Genomic DNA, 17,646 nt, shown 5'->3' with positions numbered 1-17,646 from the left:
TTCTTCCCCCAAACCTAGGATATTGTAATGTATTAGTATAGGATATGTATGGATCCAAGCAATGTAGTCTTTTGTAATTAATACATGAAATTTTTTCAATGCGCATAATTTCCAAGTGCTATCCAAGATTTTTTGTTATGGCACCCAGTGTGCCGATAAACACTGGACCACAATGGCCAGTTTAGGCAATAATATTTCAATTTTAATTTTCAGATCTTGATACTTTGTGATTTTCTCTAATTCTTTGTCTTCTGTTCTACTATCTGCTAATATTGTCACATCAATTGTTCATACTTCCTTCTTTTCAACCACAGTTAAATACAGTGTTATAAGCCAAGACTTTATCAGTATTATTATCATTATCATTAGTTTATTAAATTTCAGGTCACTCAACTCTCAATGGCTTTTTTAATAAAAGTTGGTTCACATTTAACAAAATCCCACATCACAAGATGACTGGCATATAAATTTGGTAAGTAAATAAACAAATGAACAAAAACTATAAACAGATACCATATATCAGTACCTTGGTAGCTAAACACTAGTAGAACAGTATAGAGTTAAGACCTGTATCTGAAATTGCTTCATCTTAATAACAATACCGTGTTTATCTAACAATTTGAGTTAAATAGACAAATGTGCCTATCTCGCAATAGTCTATATTCTAATTGCTAGCCATTTGTATGTCCTTCCTACCATCATGTACAACCTTAAAGGATTTTTAATTTACTCTGAGAGTTCACTGCATGATCTTTAAATCTTCTATTCCAGAAAGTGCTTGGGTAAAAATCCTGATGGACTTAACTCTTATTCATATAAAAATAAGGCTTTATGATTGTGATGAGACTGTGATCAAAATTTCTGTTTGTGCCTTTCAGTGTAGCGAACGCTAGAACTACATCTAACTTTTGTCACCTAGTGCAACATAATATTAGGGCACCAACATAAAATATTTCATAAAACAAATGATGTAACATTGTTATACTGAGAAAATAAAACCTAATATAATCATAATAATGACAACCAATATTTCAGAATAAGTTCTTAAAAGTAAAATATACATTTGAAATTGGCCTTTGCATTGCTAGTATTTTGTTTGAAAATATTCTGCTGAGTTGTTGTTTTGAATAAAATCTATAGTTAGAACATTTAGGTACATATTTCAATATAAATGACAAAATGTAAATATTTCCTGATATGAATTCTATTTTACAAGATCCGTCAAGGTATTTATAGGATTCAATCCTCTTTGTGTCTTTAATTAAATTTAACATACATACTTTAATGCAATTTAAATAGATTATTAGTTGTCAGAATATAAAATATAAATATTGTTTATGATTCAGTTCCTTTAAGTACTTACACTCAGGAAACTCTTTTAACCTCATGACTGAGTAGTATTAAACATTGAAATGAGACTTCTAAAGAGCGTCTGCTGCCCTTTGCACTTTTCCAATAATCTTAAATTACTACAACTTAATTATAATTTCAAGGCACTAAATTGAGATATTTTTAAACATTATAGAAAGACTGGTAATGGAAAAAATTACTTACAATGATAGAGATTTTAAAGTGTTTTTTAGGGAAGATATTCCTGCTACTAAAGACCTTATTAAATCCTGAAAATTATTTTCACTTTTGAAATTTATTAGGTAAATATTTTATCAGTAAGCAAGTTATTTGGTGTACTCATATACAAATATTCTTCATATAAACATTGCATATATACATTGCATAATAATTTATCTATGAAATAAATTAAATTTTAATTTATAAATTAAAAAGGCATAGCCAAAATCTGTATTTTAAAATACAGAGTTAGAAGGGACCTTGCAGATCTTTTAGTCCAATCCCCCGCTCAGGCAGGAAGTCCTATACCATTTCAGACAAATGGTTGTCCAATCTCATCTTAAAAACTTCGTGTTGAAGCATTCACAACTTCTGGATTTCATATAATTGCCATGTTGTTCTTGGACCGCATGGATAATAATTACCCAATTACTGAGTATCTTCTCCCAACCTAGTTATCCTCCAGATGTCTTAGAAGTACAACTTTCATAATTACCTTCTAGGATGTAGAAGTCTATATTCAAATCCTGAAGCATTATTTTAAATATCTTTTTTGTGACTAATCAAATAAAACTGAGAAGAATTAAGCTTAATTTTATTTGTTTTCTTAATTTGAAATCCTCAATATTTTATTTTGCACATACCTATTGAATTCTTCTTGCTATTGTCCCTGAATCATTAATTCTATTATTATTCCATTTAAGAAATTATAGTTTATAGCAATATGTAGCTTGAAGAAGACATCAATCCTCACTGACTTTTTTTCTATACATTATAAACCATACACATCAAATTATTATCTTCACTACCAATCCTAGCAAGCAGCCTATCTAAACTGATAATCATGGGCAAAGCATTAGGGCTTCAATATGTTCAATACTGATTGCATACTTAATTTTTTTTAAAAAAATATGAGTACCTTCTACTTTAAAAATACACATGCTGAATTCTACCGTTTGACTAGTCAAATTTCTACATATTTTAATTATGTTACTGCATGTTCTGTAAGATAACGGAAACTAAAAATTGATGAAGAAAACAATGTAACTGCAACAAAACCCACTAAGTGTCAGTCTAATCTGATGCTGAGTATATCCTGGGCTACTTCACAACCTGAATCTAAATAAAGGATCTTGGTGTCAAGGTTTTGTCCCAGATATGGAAAAATGGAACCCAACTAGAACTGTGTATGATTGATAGCAGTTAGAAAAAACTTGGTGGTCATGCGCCACAGCTTGACATATGGATACTAATCAGATTTAAACAGTGATATACTAAAACAGATACATATTCAGAATGAGCACATATTCCTTAATATTTGTAACAGAGCAACTATAAATTACAATGCTATAGACCTTCAATATCATTGAATGGAATTGGAATTGAAATGAAATTGAATCCAGAAATGGAATTGAATCCACAGTGGCCCAATAACATAAAATAGTGTTACAGCTATAAGGAAAAGTTAAGAGTGAACTTGTGTCTTTTTCCTTTGAGTTGTCTTTAAGCATCTTTTTACCTGAAATTGTTCAATTTACTAAAAATGATCTGAGGTAAATTGAAAGGATAAAAAAGTAGAAGTTACACTCTCTGATACAATACAGACCTTCTCTGGACCTCCTTCCAACATCCCAAGGAATATCAGAATGTTTAGATAATTAGGTTCAGATAACTAAAAACTACTTATTTACATAATAAATTCTGAACTTAACTACCATAGATTCTATGTAGAACTTTTAGTTGCTCATTCTCTTTGACTTATACACACACATAGAAATCTGATGTTCTTACAATACTACTTTAAAAAGCCAGAAGCTACAACAGTACAGTGACATTTAGAAAAAGAGGCAAGGGACATGCTGCAGTTTCCTTTGATTTCAAGGTAAACTACAAAACAATAAAATAGTGTTCCATTCAAAAACAGGTAAAGTTGTATCCTGCTATATTGTTGCTTTGTAAACTTATATAAGCCTGTATGCAAATGTATATATGAAATCTTATTGAGCCATGTCAAAAAAATTTAAAATTCAGTGCAGTTAATTAAATTATAATTTAAGATCATCGTGACAGCAGAAGACAGCAGGAGCACTTATTGTCACTCCCTTTTGGAGTTTAAGAAGCTTATTTTAGTATAGAAGCATAAACAAATGTATACTATTATACTGTCAGACTATCATTATGTAAAGTTTACAACATTTTGAAAGAAAAACACAATTGCATTCTATACATCATTGGACACTGGAGAAAGTTTTCATTGAAGTCCTATATATAAAAAACACAGTTGCTGAAATCCTTTGCTGAGTTATGTTTTCATGGGTTTGCATATGAATTAAATTGTATCTAATAGCTGATGTATTCATATAAAAGAATATTCAGCAGGTATAATTTACCTTCCAAAGAAATCAATGGGAATTGCCATTAATTATACCCATTAACTTTCAGTTAAAGAAAAAGACTAGCAGAACACAAGAACATCAGTGCCTATGTTCAATTTGGAAAAGTTCAACTCTTTTCCAAATATAAGACAAACACAATGTTGAGTTTTACTATTGCATTATTATCAATGTGTAAAAGATCACATATAACCAATTAAATGGAAGTCTTTCACCTATAAACTGTACTGCACTTACATTACAAAAGCACTTTACAAATAAGGTCCTGGAAAGGAATGGGCTTAATTTTCTTAGCAGAGCAGAAATAAATTATTTTTATACTGGTTAGTAGGAATGCTGAAAGTAGGAAGATTAAATTTATAGCTTTTTAAAGACAGGCATGTTACATATTATCACAAATGACAGAAGAGCCATATGTATGTTTCTGTACATGCACTTTATCAGATAATAAATACACTGATAATTTTAAAAAACCCTCACAGTGTAATAAGTTAGGAGGATTAGAAAGCATGTACTTTTAAGAGGAATATGTGTTTATTTTCTAATCAGAAATGCTAATGAAAAAAACCACTTAAGCAATGCTGATTACTCATTCATTAATAGCCTTCTATCATTTGTATTTCTAATTTACCTATACTTGAAAATTGAGTTTTGTAATTTTTGAAATGCCTTTTGTAATAATGATCAATACAAGAAAACTACTCTGAATTTAATAAATGAAAATAACATCATTAAAACAACCAACTACAGAAATATTAAAATATTTCAAAAAAAAGTAAACACAGGCTGTAATGTAATTCTATTAAGTCTTCTCAAAAGGGAATCCCACTGAATAAATGAGCTTGCACCACAAGTTTAATATAAATTAAGTAATAAGCTCTCAGAACATAATGTATTTTATTTCTCAGTAAATAGTGTAAGACTGCATGGCAATTGTATCTAAAGCTATTTTTAAACATTCAAAATCAATAAAATACTATAATTAATACTTGCAATATTTGGGGAAAACTGTAATGCAACTTTTAATTTTTAAAGAATTCTAAATAGTGATCAGTGAAACTAGTATGTTCTGGAATTTCAAAAATTATTTCTTCAACTTTCTAAAACTACAAAATACAAAACTATTGCAAAATGAAACTATTCCAGTCTATATTAGAATGCAGCAAAATGTCTGTCTTCCCTGACAATGCAGAGAGTCTATAACCAAAGAGCTAAACTTTTATTTTCTGACCATTTTTATATATTCTGGAGAGCAAAAGCATTCATCTTTGCACTTCAAGGTGTTGGAGATAAAAAGACAGTTGCACATCAGTGGAGCATAAATAAGTAATTCGGTCCAATCAGGGGTAGCCTTTCTTTAAATTAACTAGTCCTTCAAATAAAAATTAGGTTAAAAATATAAAACCAATACAATACAGATAAGCTTTCCTCCAAGTTATCTTTAGATTTAATAACCAAGTGTTTGTAATGTCCATTTCTGCATAACTGAACACAGAAATCTTGCTGCCTGATCGAATAGTCCGAATCTTTCAGTGAAGCTGCTTTTAACGACAGCACCGGCAGCAGCTTTGTTTGATCTCTGCTGCCTTCCCTAATCTGGGTTGTCAAGGTTCACTTGTTGGAAGCTGTTTACTTTAAAAAAAAAAGTGACTCCCCCCTCCATCCCTCTCTCATACAATGACTAAAAAGACTGAAAGGAAAGAATGCTGCCAATGTAAGAAGTTACAGCTGAAATACCTTTTTGCAATGAAATTGTAGCTGACACATTTTGAACAAAAGTGACAAGGTTCTCTCATTCTTTCATCCTGCATAGTACTAAAAACATTAAATTGAATTACACATCATTTGAAACAGTCCAAATTTCTTTACAATCCTCTTAATTGCAATTCTTCCCCCAGACTCACTTTGAGTTTAACACAACTCAATGGCTATTTCCTTTTTAAGCTTGGAAAATCCTTGTTTCTTCTTCATTAAAAAAAATATCATAAAGTATTTAAAAGGTTTCCTTTCCTCTTTGGCGTTGTACAATTAAAAGTAGAAGCAATTACATTAAACAAATAGCATCAGCAGTATTCCTTATAATTATCTATAATAGTACAAAAATTCCCACGAGACTTTTGTGACTTCATAAAAATTAGATTTTAAAAAAGTAAATGTTAAAACTACCTAGTAAATAGGAAATAAATTGTATGCATCTTTAAATAATATAATTCAACCTATGAACATTCCATGTATCAAACCTACACACCATATGTAAATTTTATCCCATTATGCATTCATAACATTGATCAGAAATGAAACCTGAAACTTCTAAGGGTTCTCATTCTCAAACAACAAGGCATTTGAAAGCAACCATATGCTTCTAAAAACTCAATTTATCTGCCAAAGAAGCGGGAATGTTTCACTTTTTTAAACAGAATCAACAGACATTCCAGAGATCATATTGGGCATGTAACTTCAACATTCCTACCCCAACTGAAACCAACATAAACTGGCCCACTGTCTTCCATAGTTATTCCTGCACTTTTTGTCTTGCTGCATTCTATTTTAAAAAATGGGGTAAAAAATTAAACCATGTCAGATGTAGACACTGCAAAATCAATACACTTAGGAATCAGGCTAGCAGCAGTATCAGAACACAATGACTTGGAAATAATTAATAGTTATCAAGCAGGATGGGATGAAATGGGGAAGGAGACAATTGTCATCATCTTTTATGACAGCATTTATATTGTTTGCTAAACTCCTGAACTCTAATTTTAAGTTTAAAAATAAGGACTGGATTCTGGGATTCTGTATGCAACCCTTTTTTCTTTCTCTCATTTCCATGGTTTGAAGCAAAAAAAAAATCTGAGCCCACACATCTGGCAAATTGGAGGGGTTTTTTTGTTCTTTCTGAATGATTCACAATTGTTCTCCTATAGCCGGTGTTTTGCTTAAAGCCTCCACTGGTTCTCTTATACTTACCTATAGAAAAAAGCTCTGTAATGGTGTGATTGCCACTGTCAGCACCCAACTCCTAACTCAGGGGGCTCTTGTTGCTCCTTTGATCTCCGGCAGGCAAAAACTTTGTGTTCTATAGTCGAGAAGAAACCAAGGGTACTTTCAGTAAGTCTCCACAAAATAGATTTTGGTTAAGAAACGGGGAAGCTAAGACCTGGAAGAGGGAGGGGAAAATATGTGCTTGTGTCTAAGGGATTGAGGGGGGGGGGGTGTCTTGGAAAGCACTTGCAAGAAAGGAAATCAAGAACTCTGCTCTAGTAATGGTATTTAAAATTGTGACAGACACAGAGTCTCCCTTTCACTCTCGTGTTTCAACGCTCCTCCAAACTCAGCTGGAAATCTGCTGGGTTTTTTGTTTTTGTTTTGCAGAAGGGATGCCCCAAAAGCAAATCATGGCAAGATGCTTGGATGTGGGGAAACTGCAGGTCAAAAGACGGCTACAACCGAGGCACTCAAGGCGGGGGAAGCAGCCGCTGCCCGGAGGGTGAGGCGGAAAGACGTGCTCTCATTTCCAAGCACAGGAGGGAAGGGGAGAAAAAAAAAGGAAATATCGTGCTGGGGTAGGGACTGTTACGCTTCAAAATCACTCTAGCTCTGCCGTCATCGCAAGACCCAATAACAGGTGGAGGGGCACCGAGGTAGCCCCTGAAGGGAGTTAGGAAAAGCAAAAAGGGCCCGGGTACCTGGCTGCTCGCGCAGCCGGAGTTGCAGCGCCCCGTGCTAACTTTTCCTAAACTCTCCCCCGGCTGAGAAGACGTTCGGCTCCCCACAGCCACCGGAGGCGGCGAAACACCCGGCACGTCCGGCGGCAGTAAACCAGTACCAGGTACAAGAGACCGAGGGACTTTAGCGCAGGCAAAGGAGCTAAAAGGACAGCAAGGGCGAGATTATGGTACTGTAGTGTGGGACTTTGATTGACAGGGGTGGGGGGGGGGTGAGAGAGACAGACAGACAGAGAGAGAAACGAGGGAGACTAAGTCAGTGATGCTGCTTGTGTGAAGGATGCGTGCGTCCGTCCGTTGTGGACGGGTGTTGCCGAGCGCTTGGGAAATAAATAGCACGTCTGGGGCTCCCTCGAGCGTGTCTTCCTGCAATGTGCGGCGACCGCTCCTTGAACAAGAAGAGAAAAGGCGCGCGACTCGTTGCGCGGGAAGTTCTCCTTATGCCCGACACCGAGCACAAGGCACGGGGCGGAGTGGGGGTGGCGGGTGGGGTGGAGGGGGGGAAGAAATCTTCGACGACCCTTCGACATACCTGCACGCATTCCTTACATTGCCCGTGCGAGCGGGAGCGTGTGCATGCGTGCGCGTGAACGTGTAAATTTGTGGCGTCTGTTCTTGCTTTCCTTCCGTTGGATTTAAAAGGTATCTCTTGTGCGTTAAAAGTTACTAATTTCCGCGCGCCTCCAGTCCTATTGCGAGCGTGGATTACCCATCGCAGAAGTGCTTTGGCCGGTGTGGGTCTTTAGAAACGAGAGAGGTTAGTACTGTTGTCGGCTTGGTCACTTGTGTCAGTAATCGGAGTGTTCCTAACTTCTATAGTTCTAGTCCGAAGGTGTCTTTGTCATGAAATATGCTACGGTTGGCGCGGGGCATTAGCAGTTCAATCGGTCTGATTGTTGTGAAATGCAAGTCTAATAGGCGCGATTAAGTGAGCGCTCTGGAGTGCACGAACTGGCAAATTGTTTTCTGTGGTTTGCACACTCATACAAACCCTCGGGATGGAGAGAGGTAGGAAAGGAAGCCTGGCAGCAACCGCGCACGCTCGACCAAGAGAAGAAGCACGGAACTGTGACCCGTGTGCGTGTGTGTGTATGTTTGAGTGCGTGCGCGCGCGCGCGCGCGGGCGGGCGGCCAAGCGAAAACCGGCGAGTTCAAGTTAAAAGTGAGCGGGTGAGGTGTGAGTCCCAAAGGCCTATTTCATTGAAGTTCGCTGCACGAAAGCAAGAGAAGGCAAAAAGCATACGGGGCAAAAGTTTGTTGCAAGTCGACTAAAAGTTCTTCCCCGTCTTCCTCGCCATCAAGTGCCCCAAGTTACCAAAGGAAGCGCACCCGCACCCGCCAGCAAACCCTGCCCGGGTCCGATCGCTCCCACCCTCCCTTTTTCCCCGCTTGAGGGTCTTTTTTTTTTTTTTTTTACACACGCGCGCACGCACACACAGAGACGGGGGTGGGGTGGGGAGCAGAGAGCAAAAGCGGCTTCCAACTTGCTAGGGTCATGTGTGCATCGTCCAGCGCGTGGAAGAAAGAATAGGAAGGAGGGAAAGAGATGAATGAGGTGCACAGATGGGACATAAAGAAAGAGGAAGAGCCCGAGAGGTGAAAGAGCCGCAGCTTTTTCCCCATTGCGTCTTTTAAAGGGCTTTATGAAAAAGCTAGGGCGCGGGGAGAAGGGGGGGGGGAAGAGAGAAGAAGAGGGGGATGCCAAGGCACGTGTGGAAAGGTAAGAGGGGTGGGAGGGGGGGGTCCGAGCCGGGGAAGGGGGGGTTGTTGTAGAGGAGACGTGAAGGGGGTTAGAAACAAACAAACAGGAGACTTAAAAGTGGATGAGAAAATGCGAAATGGCAAACTCACCCGCTGGAAACGGCCTGGCGGTGCCAGTTAAGGGGCTCCCCCCACTGCGGGCGGGTGAGTGAGTGACTCTGTCTGTCTGTCTGTCCCTCCCTTTACTCACTCCGTCCCACCCTCCCTCCCTCTCTCCCTTTCTAGCCTGCCAGCCAGCCCCATGCAGGAGGCACAGCGTGCAACACAGGCACACAATAAATAACAATAGAGCCCTCCGCTCGAGTCGGGAACTAGCTTTCCAAAAGGGGAGAGCAGCAGCAGCAGCAGCAATCAGGCAAGGCAAGGCAATCCGGCAGCAGCAGCAGCAGCAGGGAAGGAGGGAGGGAGCAGGAGGAGGAGGAGAGAGGGAGGGAGGGAAGTAAGGCAGGCGATCCTCTTCGCCCACTTGGGATCCCCCGCCGCCGCCGTCCGGGCTGCTCGCGGCGGTGCTCCAAGCGCCTCGAGCGTCGCCGCTGCGGGAGCGTGGAGCTTTTTTTGCGCGGAAAAAACACGCTTTTGGGGAAGAAGGGTGAGGAAAAATAACACCCCGCGGAGGGAGATTTTGTTATTTTTTGCTGTTATGAGTCCCTGACGTCACATCCACCTGCTGGGTAAACAAGGCTCAGTGCAAAAAGAAGAAGGGGGGGGGAGAGGGAGATACATCGCGTTTGCAAAAAAAAAGGGGGGGGGAATCAGGGGAGGAGGGGGAGGCAGAGGGGACGGAGCGCGGCAAAGAGGTGTTGGAGCCGGCGGGGAGGAGGAGAGCTGCCGGAGGAGAGTCGCAAGAGATGGGGAGGAAAGGGAGCGAGGGTAGAAAAGCCAAGAAAACTAGACGGGGAGGGGAGGTTTTTTGGGGGGAGGGGGGAAAGAGCAAACACAAGGGGTCGAGTGGGGGGGGGTAGGGCTGAGATTGGAAGAGGTTGAGTCGATTTCAATTAGGTAATCTTAGGCTCGCTTTTGTTGGATCCTTTCTAGATCTCCAGAAAAAAAGGAATCCGAGGTCCTCCTCTTCTCCACCCCCACCCCCAAAAGCAAACAAACAAAACAGACGGGGGGGGGGGAGAGTGAAAGGGAAGGAATTCAAAAGTGCAAATGCTGCGCGAGCCAATTTCCTCTTCTCCCCTCTGCTTTCTCTGTGTGTGTGTGTGTCGGGCGGCGCGCGCTCTCTCTCTCTCTCCCCTTTCTCCCCCACACTTGCCCCTTGCACTTTACCCAATGAAAAGAGGAGAGTTCGGGAGGTGAAAGTTCATTAGAAGGACAAACGCATGTGTGCAAAGAAACAAGACACGTCCACCATCTCTTTTTAAAGGCTCGCCTGCCCGCTGGCCCTTGTTGCGTGTTTGTTCTAGAGGTGAAGAAAGTCTCTTCGATTGCAAGGAATTTCGGCATTCAACCCACGGGCTTGCTTTATAAAAAAAAAAAAAAAGGCTCCCGGAGAACAGAACAACAAAACTTCCTCCTGGTTTTGGTTTTTGAGAGTGGTGGGTGGGTATCGATATGCCTTCCCTGCTTTCTTCCTATAAAGTTGACCACAGGTTAGCATGTCCAGTGTGGCTTTAGCCTAAGTTACCTGCTTCTGTATCCATTCTGAAATAAAAGTTTGGAGTACAAGAATACTCCAGAAAAAAGTTTGTTTTCTTTCTGGTAAGATTGGTTTTCATCAGCAGGAGATAAAGGGAAGAAACTTTTTTTCTTTTTTTCCTTCTTCAAACATCAAATTCTCTTCACAAATTTGCTAAAGTTTAACTCTTCATGAGAAGAAGCCCTAAAAGGCGGAAGGGGTAACCATTTCTCCACATTTGTCCCTTGCTTAGATGAGCTGGATAAAGAGTGCCTTCGAGGAAAAGACAAGATAGGCATTTTGCAAACACTCTTGAATTCAATGCATTTCCTAATGTAATACATTGCATTGTATTAATTGTACCACTGAGGCCTTTATTCTCCTAACTTAGCCTATTGGCAATCTTTTACAGGCTGAAAAAACACAATTTCAATATTTTTTCTAATATATATGAGTAATCAGCTCTTCAAAGCCGTTTCTGAAAGTATCCAAGCTAGTCCTGTAATACAGAATCATAGTCCATTATATTTATAGATAAGTAAATCAGGGAACAGAAAAGGTTATGTTACCTGTGTCAAGTTCACACAATGAGTCAGTGGTAAAGCTGCAAGTAATATTCAAAGCTGCTTCCGTTTCTCAGACCTGTGGTTTAACCACTAAACAATGCACCATACTTGACATGCATAATCTAAAGACTTATTCGCTCATTTTATACTATTAATAAGTATGGGCTCTGAATGGATCCCTAATAAAACACTTTCATAGCCTCAATAATCTATTCTTACACCTATCTTATAAGGAGTTTTATAAATATTTATGCACATTTTAACCCATGACAGGTAAGTATTAGAGTGAAATACTGGCTCCATTATATGCAAGTTTTTAAAAGGCCTACACCTTAACCTTGCACATATAAACCTTTCATACACAATTATTTTTGCCTGGTCCTTGGTTTTGCATATGTGACTTAATTATATGCCCCTTTGCCTATCAAAGGGATCCCAGTTACCAAAATTACTTGTCTTACATTTTAAACCTATTTTATTTATTTTTGCCTGGTTTTAAAATTTCCACTGGGAATTTACAGCGTTTAAGCATTTTCACAAATGCTTAATTTTGAATGAACGTTGAACAAAGAATAGAAGATAGATAACTTTGAACTTAGTAAATGTGCATATTAGACCATAACCAGTTATAAATACATGGCTTTGCAAATGATCCCTGTCTAAATATATTACTAGCAATATTAGTATAATAGTCTACTTGGGAAAAATACAATTTTAAAATAACTTAAAGCATATTTCAAATTAAACTAGGTATCTGTTTATCTTTTGGGGAAATGATAAAAATAAAACACATTTAGTATTTGGGTTAAAATAAATTGTGGTCTGAATTGTATTCTACTCCAATCTTAATTTTTTGTAAATTGTCATGTATTTTTGGATTCCATGTAATGACAGAAACCACCTGTACTGATCTTGGAAAATACCTCATTCTCTAGAAAATATTTGTTTGCTTGCTTGCTTGTTTATTTAATTTATATGCTGTCTGTCTTGCCAAAAGCAACTCTTATAGGCACTGGGAACTATATAGGACCCAAACGTCCTCCATATCTCAATATTTATTGATTAACCCTTGGGACATATCAAAGTGCAGAGTTCCAGAAACAAATTATTACTAAAATTTGATAAAAGCAATTTAAAATGGAATTGAATTAAATACAAACATCCTCCATATAAAATATTCAGCATTAATTCTTAAACTGGAAAAATGTTAGTGGATCCATGTACCGGTATGTCTCTAAATTAGGCCTTTGATCCAATTGTGTACTGGCCTAACTAATTATTGAAAGGATGGAATAATGAAACAAGTACATACTGGCTTTCCTGAATGTAATAGACATTTTTCATTCTATTAATATTACTACTAAGTTCCATGTTTCTTTTGTATGATGTCAAATGAGATAAATAGGCATGTTGATTTCTTACATTGATTAATACACTATATATAAAACATTGAATTTAGATTTGCGTTGTAAAGCACACTACAATTTTACATTTGTCTTGCAACAACAAAGGTTACCTCCTAAAATTTGATGACATTTCCAGATCTAATTAATAGCTATCAGAATGCTTTATTAGTTGCAAGATGCATATGTGTCACATGAGAGTCTTTCTAACACTAAAATGCAGCGATTCTATGCACCAGATTATGCTGTTTAAATCATTTTTCTCCTTTGATTAATATAATCAAATATAGATTTACTATTACACCGCTGTAAATTTCATAGGTTAAAGAATTTATTGTATGAACTGAAAAATAAATACTTTGCATTTTCATTCCAAAATGCTCAGATTAGTTTTAATACTATGATGAGTGTTGTAAAAGGAATTGATATACATGTCCAATGGATTACAGTTAAAACAAACAGTTCATATTCAGTCTGAAAGGATATTGTAGAATTTAAATATTACTTTAGTCATTTCAGTTATGAGGTTCAGTTTTATTGTTGAAAGCAAAAGTTTTTTGGGGAAAATATTGTCATAGTATTTTTGCCTTGTATAAGGAAAATCAATGGATATAAGGATGCTAAAAGTTTCTATCAGGCTCCCGGTTTCATTTTTAATTTATTTTTTTTTAAATTTCATTTATTGCTTCATATTTTCTTAAATTACTATAGATATATACATTGAAAAATAAGTCCACATGAATTCAAATGCATTTACTGATAAATCAGTTTAGTAGTGCAAATTTGATAGTAGAATATTTGTATTTTGGAATAAGAAATACCATAAAATAATAAGTCTTTTTAATGTTGCAATATGAGGTGTTACATTCCAGTATCTGTTCAACAAAAATGATGAAGGTTTGCATGTCCATTTGGTAGATATTAATGGGGATCTTAACTGCAGCTTAACATATTGTTCATTTTCAACACTGTCACGTTGCACTCATATAGAGCACATTTTAATTTCTTGATCAGTAATCAAATGGAAGTTTCTTTTGGCAAATTAAAACGGGAAGGATTTTTGTGTGGAAGAAAGGATATGGGAATATGACGCCACCTTTTGGTGATAAAAGTAAATACTACAGATTTGAATTCTTAAGAAAGACTCCTGGTACACTTTTTAAAGAATAAGAGCAAAGTACTTACGCCTCCTGTAATTCATTATATTTTAAATAAAGAAGAGGAAAATCATTAAGATAAATATTTGTATGGCAAAAGATAAAAAGTAAGTACATCTAAAATTATTCTTTAAGTACATCTAAAATAATAGATGTACTTAAAGAATAATCTAATCTCGATGGATGTGTGAAAAGCTAGAAAAATTTGCACTCAAATTACATATAATACTACAGATTTTGAAAATGCAATGAAAACCAAAGACTTTTCTTTGGGATTGATGGCTAAGCAGCTGGGAAAAATATGGAATTGTGTTTCTATATATGATGACTAGCAAGACTAGGCACAAAGGTGAAAGATTCAACTTTATCCATAATGGAAAAATGGGTAGTGAAGATGATGGAAATTGCTGGAATGGCCAAATAGACTACTTTAATTAGAGATAGAACATTGTCTAAATTTAAGGGTGATTCGAAACCTCTTACTGATTTTTCTGCAGGAAACAAAATAAAATAATGTCATGTGGTTTTGATGATTCAAATAAAAATAATAGATTTTAGAAAAAATAATGCTGTTGCTATTTTATATTTGTACTTACAACTGCTGTAAAAGAAAATCAGAAGTCACTTTATATTTTTTTCTTTCATTTCTGCATTTTTGTCTTTGCTTTTTTCATTTTTTTGATTTTTTAATTCTAAATCTTTTAATTTTTTATTTTGTGTTAAAATTTTTGAAAAATTTTATTTTAAAAAAGAATAATCTGTAATCATATTTAGAAAGCTGTACCATAATATGAATGGACAAAATTGTCTAAACTGTCAGAAAAGAAGACCAATATAACAATAAGCTTCATGTTGTAGCTCATCTACCTGAAATAAAATGAATTAGTTGTAAATACATGAGACCTAGGATAGAGGTGGAGATGTTTGTCAACCTGTTTTAATTTTCTCTTTGCCTTTTTCCCAGCCTTTTATTCCTACTTGAAGAAAAGTCATGAAGAATAAAAGCAAAAGGTTTAAAAATAATTACGATAGGTAAGAGATGTTAGGATTGCTCAACCTTTTTTGGGGGAAAAAAAAGAACAGGCAGGCATTCTGTGAAAAGCCAAAGCACTTGAATAAACATGTGTTTATGATTAAAAAGATGGGCTGTCTTGTTTTTGCTGTGCTGATTTAAGCCAGTCTGCCAGCTCTATAAAATGTGATTAATTCCTCTGACAATAACAGCAGTGGGATTTATTCCTTACTCCTATGCAATTGTTAATTGCTCTTGAATTGTTTACTGCTGTAGTTGTTTTACAAGTGCAAAGACAAACAGAAAGAAACTCCTTCCCCTTTCAAACCTTAAATCCCAGGTGTGATTGAATGCTTGGCAGATTTTGGTAAGGGTGTACACAGGTTATGACTACAGCTTGTTAGTTTAAAAAAATGGAGGTGATGACGCCTCTATAATTATAGGTGTTGCAGTTTTAAAGTCAGAATGTTTTTCCATCCATTGCTCTGCCCCACCCCCTGTATCCTATGAGCCATGTTTCCTGGAGTCTTTCAGATTTTAGATGTTTTGTGAGGATCCTTAAAATCCATCAACAAGCCTTTGTCATGAGGAAAACTATGAAATTAATTTTGAAGTTGTTTATCCATCATATATACACATAGTAAAATAATGCTATTGTTTATTAGAGAAAGGCAGTTATTTTTATTTTGCCAATGTGCTTCTGAATGTAGAGCTTTGTAGGACTGAAAATAGAGTTTAAGAAGGGAAGGATTTTAATTAGTTCATAGCTAGTGCTTTTTTCTGAGCAAGGTATGTAACGCTTCTAGCAATTTGTCAAATATTCTTTTTGACATTGTAATTTTATTTTTGTTCTGTAATTGAAGCAAGCAATCTTGAATGTGTGGATATAATAATGGTTCATTTAAAAATACAATTAATTGATCTGTCACTTACTGCAAGCCAGTTACTTAATTCATTGATTACCTGGGCAGAATATCTTCTATTTTGAACCTGGATACCTTTTTAGAATTTTAACCTGCTGGGTATATGCAGTTACTGTACTAAAATTATGTTAAATTTATACTGAAAATGTGTTGATTAACTTGCAGTTTTGTGGCTTAGTGAAGAAAAGTGGGGGGGAAATTGCTTGCTATTGTAAAGAATTTCAGACCAGGTATTATTCAGCATGTGAAGCATGATAGTTTAGTTAAATTACATCAGATTTCTACAGATGTTAGATAGGCATTAATAAATTATGGGCTTATCCAGAATAGTCTGCTCTAGAGTATTTCAGATGTAAATAACATGTGAAGCTAAAAGTTTGCCTGTGCTTTCCCTGCTATTCTCATTTGCAAGGCTGGATAATTCTAATATATGCAAAACCATATAACAGAATTATTATATGCCATAAATAAAATACATTGACTTCAATGGAAGTTTCTCTTGGAAAAAAATATTGATAGCTTGCATCTTAATCTCACCACTCTCTCTCTCTCCTCCCAGCTCTTTAATGTCACTCTTCATATGAAGTTGCTCTTCTTGCATTTTGTCTGTAACAAGATATCAGAAAACCTTATCTGGATCTATACCGTATATCATTTAATAAAAAGATGAAGCTATTCTGTTTATTTTCTCCAATAATATTGGAAAAACCAATCACTGCCAGATTTATAGAAGCCCTTCCCTTTTCTTTTGAGATGAAAAAAACTGCAAAAAAATGAGAAATAAACATTCTATTTGTGCTTCCTTCTTTGACACAGTCCATACCTTTACATTGCCTCTTTCTTTCTCCCAGTGTCACACAACAATACATAGATACATTTGCTTCTATCTTCCTGTTAGTGGCGTCCATTGTGTACCTCTAATTCTCTTTGGAGGCGCGTCTGGCTCAAGGAAGAGAAAAAATAATTATAATGAAGTATTTTCTTCTGTTTTTAAAAGATGGATAATGCGATCATGTTTCAAATAGATTTTGAAGAAAGGAAATAATGAGGTAAGACATCTATTCTCTGCCTATATCATGTCACATAAATTAAAAAATGGCTTGTTTGGATGTCAGAAGAACATCCAAATAATTCCAATGGCAAAAAATTTTGGCAAAAGCTACATCAGAAATAATAGAAATATGACATTATGAATTTCATATTCATAATGTCATATTTGGAAAGCCGTTTTAAAAATGCGCTCTAAGGTATTTTTTAATGACTTTAAAAACCTATTGATTCCAAAGGCTCATATTTTATGTTTGTATCTGTGTTGAAGGAAGTAGGAAGTTACTTTTTTCTATAGCTTTTTTTCCTGTGCTTCCCAATTTTTCTTTCTCCCTGTCCCTTTTCCCTCTAATTTTATCTTTCTCTTTTGCTATTTAACATATTTTTAATGTTTTACTTATTGTCTATTGATACATTCTTTTTTTTAAAGACCAGTAGATGAGTACGTTTCCAAAATACCAATATATGT

General features: G+C 36.2%; 1 protein-coding gene and 2 long non-coding RNA genes across 23 annotated transcripts in view; 2 read left to right on the top strand and 1 right to left on the bottom strand.

Annotated features, from left to right (window-relative positions):
- FOXP1 (forkhead box P1) overlaps positions 1–9,929 on the bottom strand; it is a 631,964-nt gene extending 622,035 nt beyond the window's left edge. For 14 of the 21 annotated variants that reach the window (XM_034440573.3, XM_060684181.2, XM_034440574.3 and 11 more), the window contains exons 1-2: positions 9,539–9,929; positions 6,930–7,038 (exon numbers count right to left, since the gene is read on the bottom strand). The gene's annotated coding sequence lies outside the window, so the exon portion shown is untranslated. Of the gene's footprint in view, positions 1–6,929; positions 7,039–8,219; positions 9,094–9,538 lie in introns of those variants that run through there. The other 7 variants (XM_060684184.2, XM_087887935.1, XM_060684183.2 and 4 more) reach the window with 5 other exon arrangements.
- The window catches only part of LOC117679005 (uncharacterized), a 35,344-nt gene continuing 25,191 nt past the window's right edge, over positions 7,494–17,646 (top strand). The window contains exon 1 of the long non-coding RNA XR_015732687.1: positions 7,494–7,791. This is a non-coding gene — a long non-coding RNA (uncharacterized LOC117679005). The remainder of the gene's footprint in view (positions 7,792–17,646) is intronic.
- Positions 10,949–16,805, top strand: LOC148115553 (uncharacterized). The gene is made up of 3 exons (XR_015732688.1): positions 10,949–10,993; positions 15,160–15,227; positions 16,690–16,805. It is a non-coding gene; the product is annotated as an uncharacterized LOC148115553 (long non-coding RNA).

Source organism: Pantherophis guttatus, chromosome 2, assembly GCF_059756535.1.
Source record: "Pantherophis guttatus breed Tessera chromosome 2, ASM5975653v1, whole genome shotgun sequence".
NCBI classification, from domain to species: domain Eukaryota; kingdom Metazoa; phylum Chordata; class Lepidosauria; order Squamata; family Colubridae; genus Pantherophis; species Pantherophis guttatus.
Note: the sequence above shows the minus strand (reverse complement) of the source record. Positions and strands in the feature narration are given on the sequence as shown.